This window comes from Netta rufina, assembly GCF_964035555.1.
Source record: "Netta rufina genome assembly, chromosome: 5".
Lineage (NCBI taxonomy): Eukaryota > Metazoa > Chordata > Aves > Anseriformes > Anatidae > Netta > Netta rufina.
Window position 1 is genome coordinate 12964470 of NC_140128.1, and position 15278 is coordinate 12979747.

General features: G+C 44.1%; 1 protein-coding gene across 3 annotated transcripts in view; it reads right to left on the minus strand.

Annotated features, from left to right (window-relative positions):
- TSPAN18 (tetraspanin 18) overlaps positions 1 to 15278 on the minus strand; it is a 109788-nt gene that overhangs the window by 42320 nt on the left and 52190 nt on the right. For all 3 annotated transcript variants that reach the window (XM_084287344.1, XM_084287341.1, XM_084287342.1), the window contains exon 3: positions 10312 to 10442. The gene's annotated coding sequence lies outside the window, so the exon portion shown is untranslated. The remainder of the gene's footprint in view (positions 1 to 10311; positions 10443 to 15278) is intronic.

Here is a 15278-nt window from a genome sequence, read left to right on the forward strand (position 1 = left end):
AGTAGTCACAGCAGCCCGTTCCCACCTTATTCTACTCGCTGCTATGTCTGTATTTGAGGATCTGAGCTATAAGCTTCGTTCATGACACAACACTGCGCAGCAAACATAACACAGTCCGACCTTCCTAGCTGTCCCCGTACTGATCTGCAGTTCAGTTGGGATTTTGCTTTCATTCACTCTGACCAGAAATGTTAAACAAACACTACGTAGGAGCCCGTGAAATGCTAAAATCAGCAGCACTCTTTGGAGCCTGGGAATTCTCATGGCTCTTGCGCTGAGCTTAGTTCCCTGCCTGTGCCCTTCCTCCTCTCTTAACAATTCTTGCAGCCTCCCCGGCTTGTCAAATAGCTTCTTTGCCTTTTGGTAGCGACAGGTGTTATTGTAAGAGACAGCACAGTATAAAGTTACTCATTAAGGGAGGTGAAGAACTACCTCCCTGGAATATAGCGTTACCTCCTGTTGAACTCTGGGGAAAAATAAGTACAATCCTTCTTTGCTCCTTTGTGAGCATCAGAAGGGACTGGCCAAAGTGCACGTTATACCGGTGTCCCTGAGATGATTAATTCATAGCACGCAGCCCCAATACTTCTGTGAAGTGCAGCTCTAGTGCCAGGAGGCCAGATCCTTTGCAGTACACGGTGTGTCCTGCCCATTCGAGTCCACCAGTTTTACAACAGTTTGCTGACAGAAGCATGAGGCTCTGTCTGGGGATCAGGTGCTTCTGCCATTTAATCCCAGTTTAGCCACTGATTCACTCAGAGCGAAGGCAAAGTTCTCTTGATCTTTTACACCAAAGCAGCTATCCCACTAAATTTTCTCCATTCCTATACATGCAAAAACTGTCGTGCATCACAGAAATTTTTCCTTTTGCCTTTCCCTTTACAAGCCCTTTTTTTTTTTTTTTTTTTTTTTTTTTTTTACAAAAAAGCTCTTTGCCATTACCTCAGCAAAGCAAAACAACAAGCAGTCATTTGCAGCAGAGCTCATTTGCATCAAAGAATGTGGAGGCAGAGGGAAGAGGAAAGACAGAAGGAAGGTGTGATAAGTGGCAGGTCTGTGATCTAACACCCTGCAGAACTGAGAGAAGGAATGCTCCAAAGGAGAGCTCGCAGCATCCAGGAGCACAACTTCATCCTGACCTAGGAAACCACTGAGATGCTCAGAGCACACTTCAGAAAAGCCCAAGCACCACCGGCTTCTTCAGGACCCATGACTCCAAACAACTGTTTTAGTGCTGTAGAGACACGGGGCAAGGTGGCTTAGCCCATCGCACCACCAAACTCTTCTGCCTGGTGCTGGTCTGTGCAGATCGATCCCTCATTCAGAAATTAAAACCAAAACGAGCAGCGCTGAAACAAGACAAAGCAGCGCCAACAGAGAAGAAACGCAGAACGACACTGATTGATTATTTCCAAAATGCCTTCCCCAGCAGCATTAATGAAGTACGTGCCTGGGACAACAGCCTCGAGCGGCGCATGGAAACATTTGCAAAGCTCGCCGAGCCCTCCCCTGCTCTCACAGACCTCCCTGCCTGAGGAGTGTGTTTAAAACAGTTCTGCAAAGCGCTAAGGCCTGGGTCCCCACTAAAAACAACATTTCCTTCCTGCATCTCCTCCCTTTGAAATCAAGCTCAAACCCCAAATCCAGCAGCACCTCCAGTATGTGTATAATGGTCTCCGTCCAACATTCCTCAGCAATAGCATCACTTGGGATGGGGAGAAGAGAGCTGCTCACCGAGCAAGGTATCATGCGAAGGATGCAGGCAAGAGAGGGAAAATATAAACACTGTCTCTGGAGGTCTCAAACACAGCTTACTGACGGTGCTGAAGGCACTGCTCTTAATCCTCAATTGCAGTCACCGGGACACAGTCAAAGAGACTTAGAAAAGAAAATGTTTAATGATAACCATGAGCACTCATGTTTAATTCCTTGACTTGCAGCTGAGAGTGTTCAGAAACCCTACGGAGCCAAATGGGGAAACAGCAACAAGAGGCTTACCTGCACCTGCAGGTGACAAAAGCAGCTCAGCCGCAGTAGTGCTGGTGAAGCCCTAATGGTCATTCTCCTGCCAGACAAACCCCAAACTCCTCCAGTGAGGAATCACACACATGACGTTAGCATAAACCAGGAAGAGTGACTGTGTCAGTATCATCCGAAAGAACACACCAAGATGACCAGCAGATTTTGCAGTTTTGGTGACAAATCAAAAACAAAACAACTATGATTAAGAAGAAAACCAAAAAGCAGAAGGGAAAAATTGCCTCATGTTGAACTGGAAGATTTCTTTTTCATGAAACAAAACAATGCAAATATGTTTCTTCAGATCAACGCCCCAAAGTTATCTTCAACCTGAAACTTTTTTTTTTTTTTTTTTTTTTTTACATTTCCTAACTTTTCAAAAGAAAACCCAACAAACCCAACTCTTTTTATAAAATGTTTGGATCTAATTTTAACAGAACAATGTGGTTTTAGTTTTTAAATGCTGAAAGGAGTGGCTTTGGCATTTCTAAAACAAAATCACATTCCATGAAGAAATTCTGGAATCAAATATCTTGATGTTTACAAACTTGCATATAACCCTTTCACGGACTGAAAGTATTTGCTTAATTTCAACTCGATTTTATGAAGATTTATGGTCTCTACGAAGACTTTGGAAAAAAAGGTTGTGTAATTTATTCTCCCCTTTCTAAAAATGATCTAGCTCAGAGGTGTGATTCACAGATTTGATACACACAGCTGGTTTTCTATTCACAGGAGAAGAAACATCAGACTGGCACACTTAATCAATTGCCATTATTCTTGATCAATAAAAAATGGACACAGTAAAAACCGAGATCTCAAGCAGAGGACTAACTATGGCAGCTCTTTCAGTTTTGTACACCTAATACTCAGGACTATTGAATACCCCTAGGCATTTATACTGTTAGTCCTAAACATCTGAATTCTGGTTTACATGTATCTGGTTAGTTTGAAGTTTTCCAAATGAGTCATTTCCAACCACATCTTAAAAGGAAAAAAAAAAAAAAAAAAAGGCATTTAATTACTCATTTTTAAAAGCCACCATCACTTATCCCCTTCCTGGGATGGAGGCTTGTTGAATGTACAGAATATTATCCACAGTGTGGTCACACCGTGACACTAGGAGAACCAGAGCTTTGATGTACTCATCTTCAGGTGCTTTAAATGACTGTAAACTGTATTCGTGTACATAGTAAAAAATGTATATTATTTCTTTTGCCTACTGGCTTTTGGAAGAAGGAGACAGAGGAGCAGAATGCCAACTCCTGGTTCTAATCAGTTCAGTAAGAGTTTGGCCTTCAGTGCAGCTACCAGATAACTTACAAAATTGGGACATGGAAAGGGAAATGGAACAGCAAAGGCAGTTCTGGCAAGTGATTACACTTTCCAGTAACATAATCCATATTCTAAAGCCAACTCCACTAACAAGCCAATAACTTGTGATAAACTTACAGCTCCATTCTGAAAGCTGAACATTTAAGCATGGGAAAAAAAGGACAAACTGATTCCTTGTCTTCTTATTGACTGAATGCTTGGGAGAGAAATAGCTTTAAACTGAGAATATTATTTTTAGCTCCTCTGAAATGTACTCTTCGATGTACTTTGCAGCCACAAAGGTTATAAATGGTACAGGTCAGTTTGAGGAGTCAGTAATAAATTCTGCAATGCATGCCATCTGTATAGCACCATGTCCACCTGTATCTCCTAGCATCTGCAGGGGTTACCTGGACAGGCAGCAGGATTGCCCAAGCCCCTACTGCAGAACATGGGAAAACGAGTGGGGTCAGACAGCCATAAACTGTAACATCCTGTCATCGACAATTGCCAGGGAAAGGTGCCAGAAACAGTTCAAGATGGCAATTACAGAACAGCCAGTTCCCAGGAGAAGCTTCCTCCTACCCTCCTGCGCTCAGGGGCTGCTTCATGCCGTACAGCATGAAAGGACCGGGTCCGCTACAGCTCTTATATACTTTGACATTTCAAACCAATCTGAAAATTAGCACCTACTGAGTGTTGGAGGATGTGAAAATAAACCTTCCACACATGATCAGAAAAGGAAGTTCATGTTGCTTAAACATGCCGCTTTGGAATGTATTTATTTTTGAATGTGCTACTGGGGGAGTTGGGTCTGCGCATACGAGTGCCGCGCACTGCTTCTTCAGAAAAGAAACAGCTGCAGACAGGTCTCTGTTCAGCTCAAGACCTCCATATGCTGGGCACTGAAGCTAAAATAGAGGCAAAGCACTGCCATTGTATCACTCCATGTTATCCAGGCACAAAATGCCTGCACGTCGTATCTGCCTTACCACTCCTGCCACGTGCTACCCAGGAGAATCATCCAAACGTCCAGCACAAGCACATCCACAGCCGTTCAGTTCCTCATTTCTAATCTGCCAGTTCTGTCAGCAAGTGTAACATCTGCCAAGGATGCAGCTCACACCCATTACAAGCAAGGTGGGGAACGTGTCATTTTACAAAGCCAAAGCAAGCACTGGATTAGCATTAGCTTTACTATGCACGAGTCTAGGCTGTGGCTCACCTACACTTAGGTTCCTCCTGCCAGAGAGGTCTCAAGGTTTTACACTAGACACCGCAGTACAAGCAAGAAACCTCACCTTTAAAACAACTCAGGGCATTCAACAGCAATAACTTTTTCAAATTCTGAAAGTTTAAAAATTATCTGTTTTGCAATTTATGCAAGATGTACAGACATTTTTAATGGGCAGTTTTTATGTGAGAAGAGAGAATCTCTGGATCACCTTGTTTTCTTTTTTCCTTCCCTTCCCCATTCCCATTTTGTCACGGAAAGGACAAGCAACATGATAAAAAGAAAAAAATAAAAAAAATAAATAAAAGCACTAGAAGTAAAACTTGTTAATCTTCAGGTTTCTCTGAAAATGAATGCAAAGTTTCACAATGCCAGTTTCTGCACAAAATGAAATACTTTAATCACTATTTTCTCTAACAGATAACTTCGCAGCTCTCTTACTATCCTTATACAGATGGGAGAGGAAAGCAGACAGGAGCCAAGCTACTTCTCCCTGTCAGAAAGAGAGGAGCAGAGCTAGGAAATGCATGCAAAACTCCCCAAACCCACTTCACCTCTTATAGGCTAATACTGTCTTCGTTACTGATTTTAATAGTTATCACTTCTCATGATCCCAGCTCTTATTCATAAGCTCAAGAAAAAAAGCTGCAAATACACACACATACATCCCTCTCATGCATCTGCTGCCTGAGAAATCTCTACAGAGAATAATTCCAACCGCTCTTAACCAAAGCCTCCGTCAATATTGTTCAAAATTCACAAATCAAACGCAAACGTACTTCTGGAGGTCTCAGAATAACAGAGGCAAAGCCCTTCTTGCTTTTCTGAGCGATGCTGTCTCAGCCTTTCCACCCAGGATTCAGCACAGTGATGAAAGACAGCTTTGGGTCCCTGCCCTGGCACATCGGGGAAACCTCATTTTCCCTTGACAAAGCACTTTACACATGATATAGTCAGAAAAAAGAAAAAAAAAAAAAGAAGGAAAAAAGCTTTACATTACCGCTATAGCATTAGAACTAAGTGATGGTAACTGACAGGGGTACATTTCTAGTTGCAATTTGTTCCCTCTTTCTTCATCGTCACTTGGAGGCCACATAAGCCCCCAGCTCAGGAGGACGGGCACAGCCACATGCCATACACACCACAGTTAGCACCAGAAGCCTGGCAATCCCTCTCAGAAGTTAAATCCCCCTCTGGCAGACTGACCTGTGGTGACTGAAGCCGCCTGAGCCCTCTGGCCATGCGTGTCACCTCCTGACACATAAGGGAGAGAAGAAACAAAAACACTTCACCTCTTCAGCAGCCACCCATGGCCTGATGAATTAGCTTACAGCACCTGCAACAGTGGTGTGGCTTAGGGCAGGCAGCAGGGATAAATTAAGAGCTTAAAGCTGCTGCCACTTCAGCCCAGCTCTTGAGCTGGGCCAGCTGCTGCTGGCCACTGTGGGGGTAACGTGCTCTGCCCTCTGGGCCTGACTCTTGCCCTTTGCACTTGCCCATCACCTATAAATGTACATACAACAGATGTACTGTCTGTGGCTGAAGCAGTTAGCACACGGGTATAAATGTCAGCAAACTGGAACCAAACCATGAGGCCGGGGAGCTTGCAGAGACCTTGAGACAACAGCTGTCGGGCGAGGAGCCTCCTGGTTTTCTGTACAGCGTCTACTCGAGCGGACAATGACAACCGTGTAAGTGTCAAAAATCATTAGCTGCTTCACTGGTAATCTGAGAACTGAGCACGCCGTTCACTGAGAGCAATATCTCATTTTGATACCTCAGTGGGCAGCGTTTGGGAGCCACCAAATTAAGGGAAGATTATCTGGGAGACTAATTTTGCAAAGACATGTGAGCAAACAATTCAACTGGCAGGATGAAGAGAAATGATAGAAAATCAGAACTTCCCAAATATGACATGTGCTTTCTTTGGTCATTACAGCTCCATTTTCTAGGCTTTTATAAAAAACAATGATTCTTTTAAAAAGTCCTTATGCCATTTTTGCAAAATTGCAGTTTCTTTAAAAGTTGTCCAACTGCTCAACATTTTAAAAGAACGAGTTGGTTTCCAATGCATACACAGTCCTTGGTGATATCAAACAATTAATTTTCTGAAAAAGAGAAAGCGTTAATAGAAAGTATTTTTTTCTACTGCTGTGAACACACTTCAGCATAACACAGATTGAGAATCATGACACAACTGTGGTAAATGAGCCCCCAGATTAGCTGCTGCTGCTCCTAAGAGGGAGTGTTCTTTTTGTTTGCTTGTTGTTTCTTTTCTTTTTTCTTTCTTTTTTTTTTTTTATTTAATTTTATTTTCTAGGAAGTCTGTTACATTACTGGTTGCTGAACAGATTTTTGTAGGGAGAATCAACAGATTCCTTATAGGAGAAACAGCAGATTTTTATAGGGCATCACAGGGAGCCAGAAGTGCTGGCAACCACAGGGAGCAGCTCTAAAGACTGTATCCCAATTACTGATAGGAGGGAATACAAGAAGATGAGTCGCCAGCTCCTATGTGCACGCACAAAGCCACACTCCTCTCCAGGAGCTGGCTCTGTTCCCAGCTCCTGGAGCTGTGCTTTTCCCACTCTAGACCCTGCTTCTGCTTTCTGGAGTCAGGGGATTCACGCTCACATTGCTCCAGCTGTTCCTTTGTGCAAGCCCCTTACTAGATTTGTTTGGAGTTGAGCCTTATTTCCACGATGCGGGTAGTTCCTGTTCATTAACAAATGACTGCTGCACCAGGAAACAAAACCCACGTCCTCATCTAACACAGTGCAGTCAGGGTTAGCTCATAAACCATGTTTTCATGCAACAGGGAGGAATGGAAGCCCCAGATCAGTGGTGCCGTTTTTGTCCTAAATCACAAAATTCTGATGGGAAGACATTTTCACCTTTCAAAACTTCAAGCATTGAAATTCTTCAGGGAAGACCATGGGAGCAAAAGTTAGGGTCAACTTGTAAGGTCTGTGTGTTTGCATCAGGACTGGAAGCATACACTCGATAAAAAGTAGGTTGTGGTTGAAGAAGGATGCAGAGGAGACACTGGAAGACTCTGTCCCACTGCCTGAGCATCCTCTTAAGCAAGAAAAATCAAAAAACTACTGGGGAATATTACTGCATTCAAGATGCAAGAAAATACACGCTAGCATCCTCTGCTCTCATAGTAGCTGAACCTCATTTGCTGTTGCTGCTTTGCCTAATCACCTAAACTGTGACAAAAGCCAAAGCAAAATCTTTTGCACAGTCTGAGACTGTATACACGTGTTCTGGAGCCTACTGCTGTCCTTTTGCCCAGATCTTCCACAAAAGCAGAAACACTTTCAGCAAGGAAAAAAAAAAAAGGCAACTGTAAAAAATCAATTTTTAGAAAGAATGTAGCATGATGCTATTCTCCTTATTCGGCAACTGGTATCCCATGCGGAGTCTCACACAATAGCCAGTCTGGCAGGGGGTAGAGTAAGAAGACAACTTGGGGGGAAAAAAATTATATATATATATATTCCCTGCTGGCCCTCACCCTCCATTTCCTCTTGGATTTCTTTGTGACTGCACTGAAAGGGGTCAATAGCTCCCAGCTTGAGAAATGCAGCTTTTGAAAGGACTATCACCAGCATCTGTATTTAAACCATGCCTTTTACTTCACAGCCCCCCAGCTAACGCAGAGCTTTTAAAAAGCAAGCAGCAAGATAAACTTTCAAGGAAAAGAAAAAGGGAAGAGTGGAGGAGAAATGGTACCTTTTTGCCTTGGGTTTACTGACACTTTCACTGGAATAAAGCTTGCCTGGCAAAGCAGGGACAGGGAGCATAAGCTGCGGATGATCTAATGTGCTATGGATCATTACACCTTGCTTCAGTCACCACCTCCCCATCCTTGAAGTATGCTACAAAACCACATGAAGCAGCCAAGCGCCAAGCTGGAAAAGAATTTCAACTGATTAAAAACAATGGGCAAATTAGCACTGGACTCACTGAACACATCAAAGCTTTGCAACTTGATCTTCAGTGTTTAAGAAATTCTGATCTGACAAACACAGGCGACCTAGTCAAATTTTAATAGGCTTAACTAACTTATCTTGATGATGAAATGTCGGTCCAGTGACTATGCTTATATTTAAGCTTTCTATTTGAGGAATAGTCCAGAAAAGCTACGGCACATTAAAATCAGGGATTTATGGGCAGGGAGGAGGAACGGGGTTGTAAATGTCTCCCTCAGTACCCTGGAGCAGCCCATGTGGAATGCTGGCATGTAAGCATTTTTTCACAACCCCTGGCTTTGCTTCACATTGCAGTCTGGGTCAAACATCCACCAGCAATTACACTGTAGCAACTTCCACTATTACTATGTGTGTTTTAATTCACTTTTGGGGTGGATGAACCCACATGTCCACCCAAACAGTTTGTACAGGTCAGCTGGTACCGCGGCATATATGTGTAAACAGGTCCAAATCCCATCCATGTGCTTTGGAAAATAAATGACAGTTCTTGCTACTAGAACTTTTCCAAATTTAAGGAGAAAAATGGGTGAATTGCTACAGACAGAAGCTCAACTTTGTGATGAGCAGAGACATTGACTAAATAAGAGAAGCTACGATATTCCAGCTCCAATTTATTTGACATTGTATTCAGCTAGTCATTCAACCAGAGCCTCTCAGTAAATGTCAGCAGAAGCCCACAATGTTTATCTAAGGAAGTCCTGAAATTCACAGCTGGAAAGGTGTAGTGGTGCCTCCAGCAGCACGGTACACAGCAAAAAGCTATTTCACGTAGATCCTACCAGCTAGTCCATGAGAGAAATCAAGAGCGAGGCCAGCAAATGCTCCAGAAATAGACACCTAAATTGCCTCAGAGAGTCTCTAGCACAAGCAGCGTATGACTGCATTTCACTTCAGTTTCCAATCACACAGTCTTTCTCACAGGCATTCAAATACATTAGTCTGTGCCTTATCAGATCCTGAATTATGACTGTAGAAAAGCTCCTGTGAGTCTGAGAACTCTGTAGTTCAGAGACGTTTATGGGGCTGTAATGAGTACTGACAGATAAGCCACACTCTTGCATACATGCTTGCTACTGATGTCTGGTTTAACACAATACAGCCCTAAGCCTTCGTAATACAGCATAGGAAACAGAATCCTCCCATCGCCTACTACTAATTGCATCTGCAGTGGTCAGGGGTTGAAAGAGAAGTAAGCAGATTAATTCTATTAAACTGTGGAATAGTATCCCAAGGGGACAAGGGAAAAATCCCATCATTTAAAACAGGACTGGTAGGCACTGCTGGGAACAATGTTTCATACTAGTAGGGGATTAAGGGTTTGGACTAAAGGGCCTCTGCTTTTCTAGATCTGGTTGCCATGAGTCATTGCAATCAGAACTAGAGGGGCAATCTGTTTGTTTTTTTCTTTTCACTTTTGACCTAAGACATCTTGCCCAGTCAAAAACTAAACAATTTAATTAATTTCTTACTTAAACCCTCTCCCCCATACGTGCTTCTTTCTTCCTTTTCTTAAAAAGCTTAACTCAGTCTTGATCCTCTGAAAGTACATTTTTGATGAAAAACATTCCCTGTGCTGTAAACACAACATAAGGTTTCACCCTTACAGATATGTCAGGCAGAGGTGACAAAACCTCTCTTGAGCCAACTGAAAGGAACAAGTCCTTTGCTTACTCCACTGCTGCAAGCCCTAGCATGGCCAGAGCCCAGCAGCAGCAGCCTGAGCATCATCAGTGCCACCTGTCTTACCTGTGTGCTGCTTCAAGGGGACAGGCCTTCAGAGCACTGCTTATTTGCCTCAAGAAGTCGGGTCGTATGAAACACGCATCAGTCCGGATCCTTGCTTGAAGTCCCTAGAGCAGGGATCCAGGATGGTCAACCTGTCAGAAACAGCAATGACACACATAAGACACATACCTCAGTATCGGGTTCGAGGAGGTGATTGTGACCTTGCCTTAGTCACTTCTTCCTACCCTGGTAAAGATTATCTCTTCCCTGTGCACCTGAATGAGGTGAGGGGAACCAAGATAGCAACAGAGCCAGGAGGAGGAGGGTTCAGGGGGAGATGCTCAGGTGGTAAAAGCAGTAAGCAAGAGAAGGCAAATCGGAGCCTGGAGAAAGGCGGGGAAGGCCAGCGGGAAGGGAGGATGGCTCGTGCCAGATCTTGTGAGTTTTCCCCTTGCCAAAGTCAGCCAGACGTGGGGCAGAGAGGTGGAGCCAGCGCTTAACAGAGCAATCGCTCCCTAAGTGCTTCTCTCCAGAGAACAGCACCGAGTCTGGATCTCGTTCTCCCTGACAGCTCCAATTCAGATACGAAGCTGGCGCCACGCAAATCCATTTCATAGCACCACCTCTCCTCTCCTTCCCAGTCTACCTCGCATCTTTGCTCCCTTTTGAAAATGAAGCCTTTTGCCATGTCCAGCCCCTCCGACATCCCAAAGCCCATGGCAGCTGTGTGCATGCACACCTGGAGCATCAGCTGCTCCACTGGAGTTTAACAGCAGCTGCAGGGGGAGATGAAAAGCTGGGGGATGAGGTCCTGTCAGCAAGTCCATCCAGCAGTCCCATGAGACGCTGAGACAGGCCGCAGCCAGACACCTTGAGGTGTCATTTGCTGTAGTGCTGTCTGGAGAAGACATCCACATTGAGCTGAGCTAGCATTTTTGGGCTATCCCACAGATTACAATGCCACTAACAAGGTGGCTGGTAAGTGCTAACGTCACACCAGAGCACATGGCAGGAAACACCTGTCGTGCACGTGGGTATCAGCCCTCTGCTGCAGGGCTCTCTCGCACGTCCCCAGAAAAGGCAGAGGGCTCAGCGGGACGCAGGAGTACTGCAGCACGCTGTGTCCAGCCCAAGAGCTACAGTCGAAGGCACTCTGCACCCTGAGAATTCATTTCATGTGCCAGAAGAGCAGTGTGGTCTGCTGAGCTGAGCATGGGCCCACCCAACAGGTACCCGTGCAGATGTTCTCCTTGCCCACGTCCTAGAGGACTCCCATGTTTTCACCTGAGGTTCAACATTCTGTTAATGTTTTGTTTTGCTTTTTACAGGCCTCCCCCCTGTTCTGCACAGGGCAGCATTTCAAATACACACATACAGACCACATTCTGGCTTCTTAAAAGGGGACAGGCAAGTACTTCACAGGCGCAAGCGCTTGCATGTAGAAAATGCATATGTCTGTATTTCGGCACAGGACAAAGTGTCTGCTGCCTAACAGAAACCTCTCCACTGAACTCGGTCCTAGTCCTTTCAGACATTATTGGACAGTAACTCCCAGCTTGTGGGGACAGGCAGAAAAAGAAGATTCATTTATTTGTTTTTGTACAGTGTTCTGAAACTGCGAGATGGAAAGTGTCACAGGCAGGTGCACAAGCTACTAAGAGTCATCAAAAATGTGATTCAAAGGCAATTTTTGTGCCAATTTTCCCTTTCTATTATGGAAGAACAGTGTTTTCCTTGTACGCAAAAAACATTCATTCCCTATTACTATTCCAGCTGACGTACCGCTGTGAGCAGCAGCGGAGAGCTCTAATACATTTAGGGTCGCTAATATTGCATTTTGTCTTGTGTGCATACATGCTCAGATGAGAGATTTCAATCATCCCTATTCAAGGAGCAGTAAGAAAAAGAAGATATCATAGGTCACCTAAATCCTCGTCTCCAGAGGAGGATCATGCCTCTCCCCTCCCCTGGCTTTGTTTCTATCTAATCCAATTCGGAGCATCTCAGGCAGCAGGAATATTTCCCTTTCTCTCAGCAGACCTCAGAAAATCCTGACAAAGCTGTCTTCAAGACTTGGTGCCTGCATAAGCAGTCTGATTTTTTTTTTCTTTTTTAATTAGCATGACTCCTTTGCATCTGACTACAGCAAAAGCAACAGCATGTGTGAGAAATGGGGAGGGACAATAAAAACCAGGGACCTTCTCTGAGGCTGGTGCAGAGGGACAGAGATAGATTATGGGTCATCTAGGCTCAATGCGTTTTTAATATGAAAGCAAAAACAGAAGCCTCATGTGGAATTTCTCCTGATCATCTGCCCTGGTCTTCCAATCTCCCTCGTCACTGCTGGCTATCGGAGGCAGGACCCTGGATCAGGCAGGATCTGACCCAGCATAGCAGCTCCTGGGTGTCCCTTCCGCAGCACTGCACTAAGACACAGCCCAGGGGCTTTGGACTCTGCGCCTCCTGAGTCTGGTTTGATTTAAGGAGTACAACAGACTCTGCTGGAATGAAGTACTTTTGGGTTGTTTTGTTTTGTTTTTTTTCCAATCCAACCCTGATCACAGCCTTTTCCCCAATTCAGTGTTTGTTCACTTTGGGGCCCTGGAGGTGGTATGTTTTTCAAATGACTTTTTTTCCATCCCCATATACTTGTATAATCATATGTATCCTTGCAGAAAGCTACTTAATCGAGCATAAGGAACGAGAGTTTGCACTATTTACTTATGCAGAGATGGGAGGCACCCAGAAGTGTTCACATTTAACATTTTATAAATCACAAGTAACACCAAAACAGATGTAAAACAAGCCAATTCCTCATTATATTTTACACTTACCACAACACAAATCTCTGTGCATTAAAAACAACTGAAAGGGAGCTGCGGAGTTGGCATTAACTTGACAGATGCAGAGATGAGCAGCACCAGAAAGGAATATCTCAGCCTGAAACAGTGCATGTTAAAAAGGCATCTGCTTATTGTTTGATATGTACATTTATTTACACAGACAGCTTGCTGACATGCTGAAAGGTTGGGGAGGGTGGTGTGGGCTGGCACTCTTAACTCTCAGTGGGCATTTGGCGTGCAGTTTGTCACCCTTGGGTCACATCACAAGCTTCCATTTTATTGCTGAGAGGTGGCAAAAGGGGGGGAGCCAGGAAGGGCAGCAGGGTCCCCGCTGCTGCATGGAGGTGGCTGCCCTGCTGCATCCCGCCCTTGGCACATGAGGCAAAGCTTCCCAGCTCAGCCTTGCAGAGGCACGCCGCCCCCGGGGCTCATACACCAGTTTCTGGGGCCTCTGTGCCTTTGATATAGACATGAGAAGAGTCCCTCAAAAGCAAGTCGAGCACAGCTTCTTGTGCATTTAAAAAAAAAAAAAAATCTTCTTTAACAAGAAAGAAAATTAATTAAGTGGGTAAAATCCCACAGGTTGGAACAGCAGCTGAGGAATTATCTTTCTATCAGGTTGGTAATGAGGGCTAAAAAACCTCACACAGACATTAACAGCTTTATATGGGCTCATTGGCATTCCAGATCAGATGCAAGGCTTGGCATTCCCAGAGCAGCAGATGCAGCTCCAGTTGCAGCCCAGACCACAGCTCGCCCTGCCGAACAGTATCAACACGATGCTGGAGATGAAAAGTACCTACCTCCCTAGCAAAGTAACTTTTTCCCACAGAAATTACACCCAGGGAGACTAGGGATCGTGACGTCCAAAGCCGTCAAAAGGGTTGAGCTGACACCCTTCTGAAACCTGCGTTAAGGGTGGGTGGTATTTATTCAGTGAGCTGGGGGGAGTGTGAACAGCCATGGAGCCCACGGAGCCTCACACCAAGCTGCTAACAGCTGCACTGCAGAAATGCATTAATTATCTCCCCTGGCTACTAAGGTAAAGGAGTTCCTCTAAAAAAAAAAAAAGTGCTGCCTAAAAAGACAAAAAGTGGGAATAATTTGTATTTCCCTTGTTGCAGATGGCTAGTAGAAACCCAAAGAAATACTGGAGAACTCAGATAGGAAACCAGTGGCAGACCTGGAAAGGGAACATCTTCAATCTTAAGTTTATCCCTTTAGTATGAAAATAATTGTTTCTTCCTTTCCCATTCTCATGTCTTTCCCCAGAAGTTATTTCTTTTACAGCTTCTAAAGTTCATCCACAACCTATTGACTTGCTTCTCATTTCCAGGGGTTAGGTTTATGGATTCTGGCGTAAATGAGCACAACGAATTCTCAGCTGGCAACCAAAAACTGCCCTAAAGAGGCCAGTTTCCCCCCTCCAAATGAACAGCAAATGCTGGTATGTGCTGTTTCGTGGAGGTTTTTAATATACCTTACTGTGGGGCATTCAGCTGACCAGCTCAGTTAGGACCATACTAGCACATAGACTTCTGAAGCAGATGTTTCATATATTACCTGTGTGTTATCAATCAACACAGATGCTATCCCTACCAGAGAATTACTTTGCAATTATGCTGAATGAAAGATAGTGCTTGCAAAGGTTTCATTAATTACCCAGGCTTCCCAAAAGGTAAGGATAACTGAGTGTTTTCCCACCACCTCTGCCTCTCATTAATCCAAATGCCCTCTTTGCCTAATAAACTTATTGGAAAAAGAAACCAATAGCACTTCCTGAGCATTAGGATTAAATTACCTACTTTGAGGAAGCAGGTTGCCTAACAAAAGCATTTGCATTATTAATACCAATTTCTATTCTTTTTACATCTCCTTATAATAAGCGTTTGAAATATTTATAGTGTATAATTAACTGTTTTTCAAGTCATTGTTTCTTGTTTGATGCAGAAATAAAGCTTTCTGTCAGCTTGAACTATAATTTAGGTTTGCTTTTGCAGCGCTCTCCTCTTCCCTTAACTAAAGGTCTGGCTGCTCCCTGGGATGCTGTGGCACAGCACTTGTGTTTTCACACTTGGATCCATCGCTCTTTTAGTTCTGGTGATCCAGCTGTTTTCTATCAGATTTTTCAAAGGCTCCCATCTA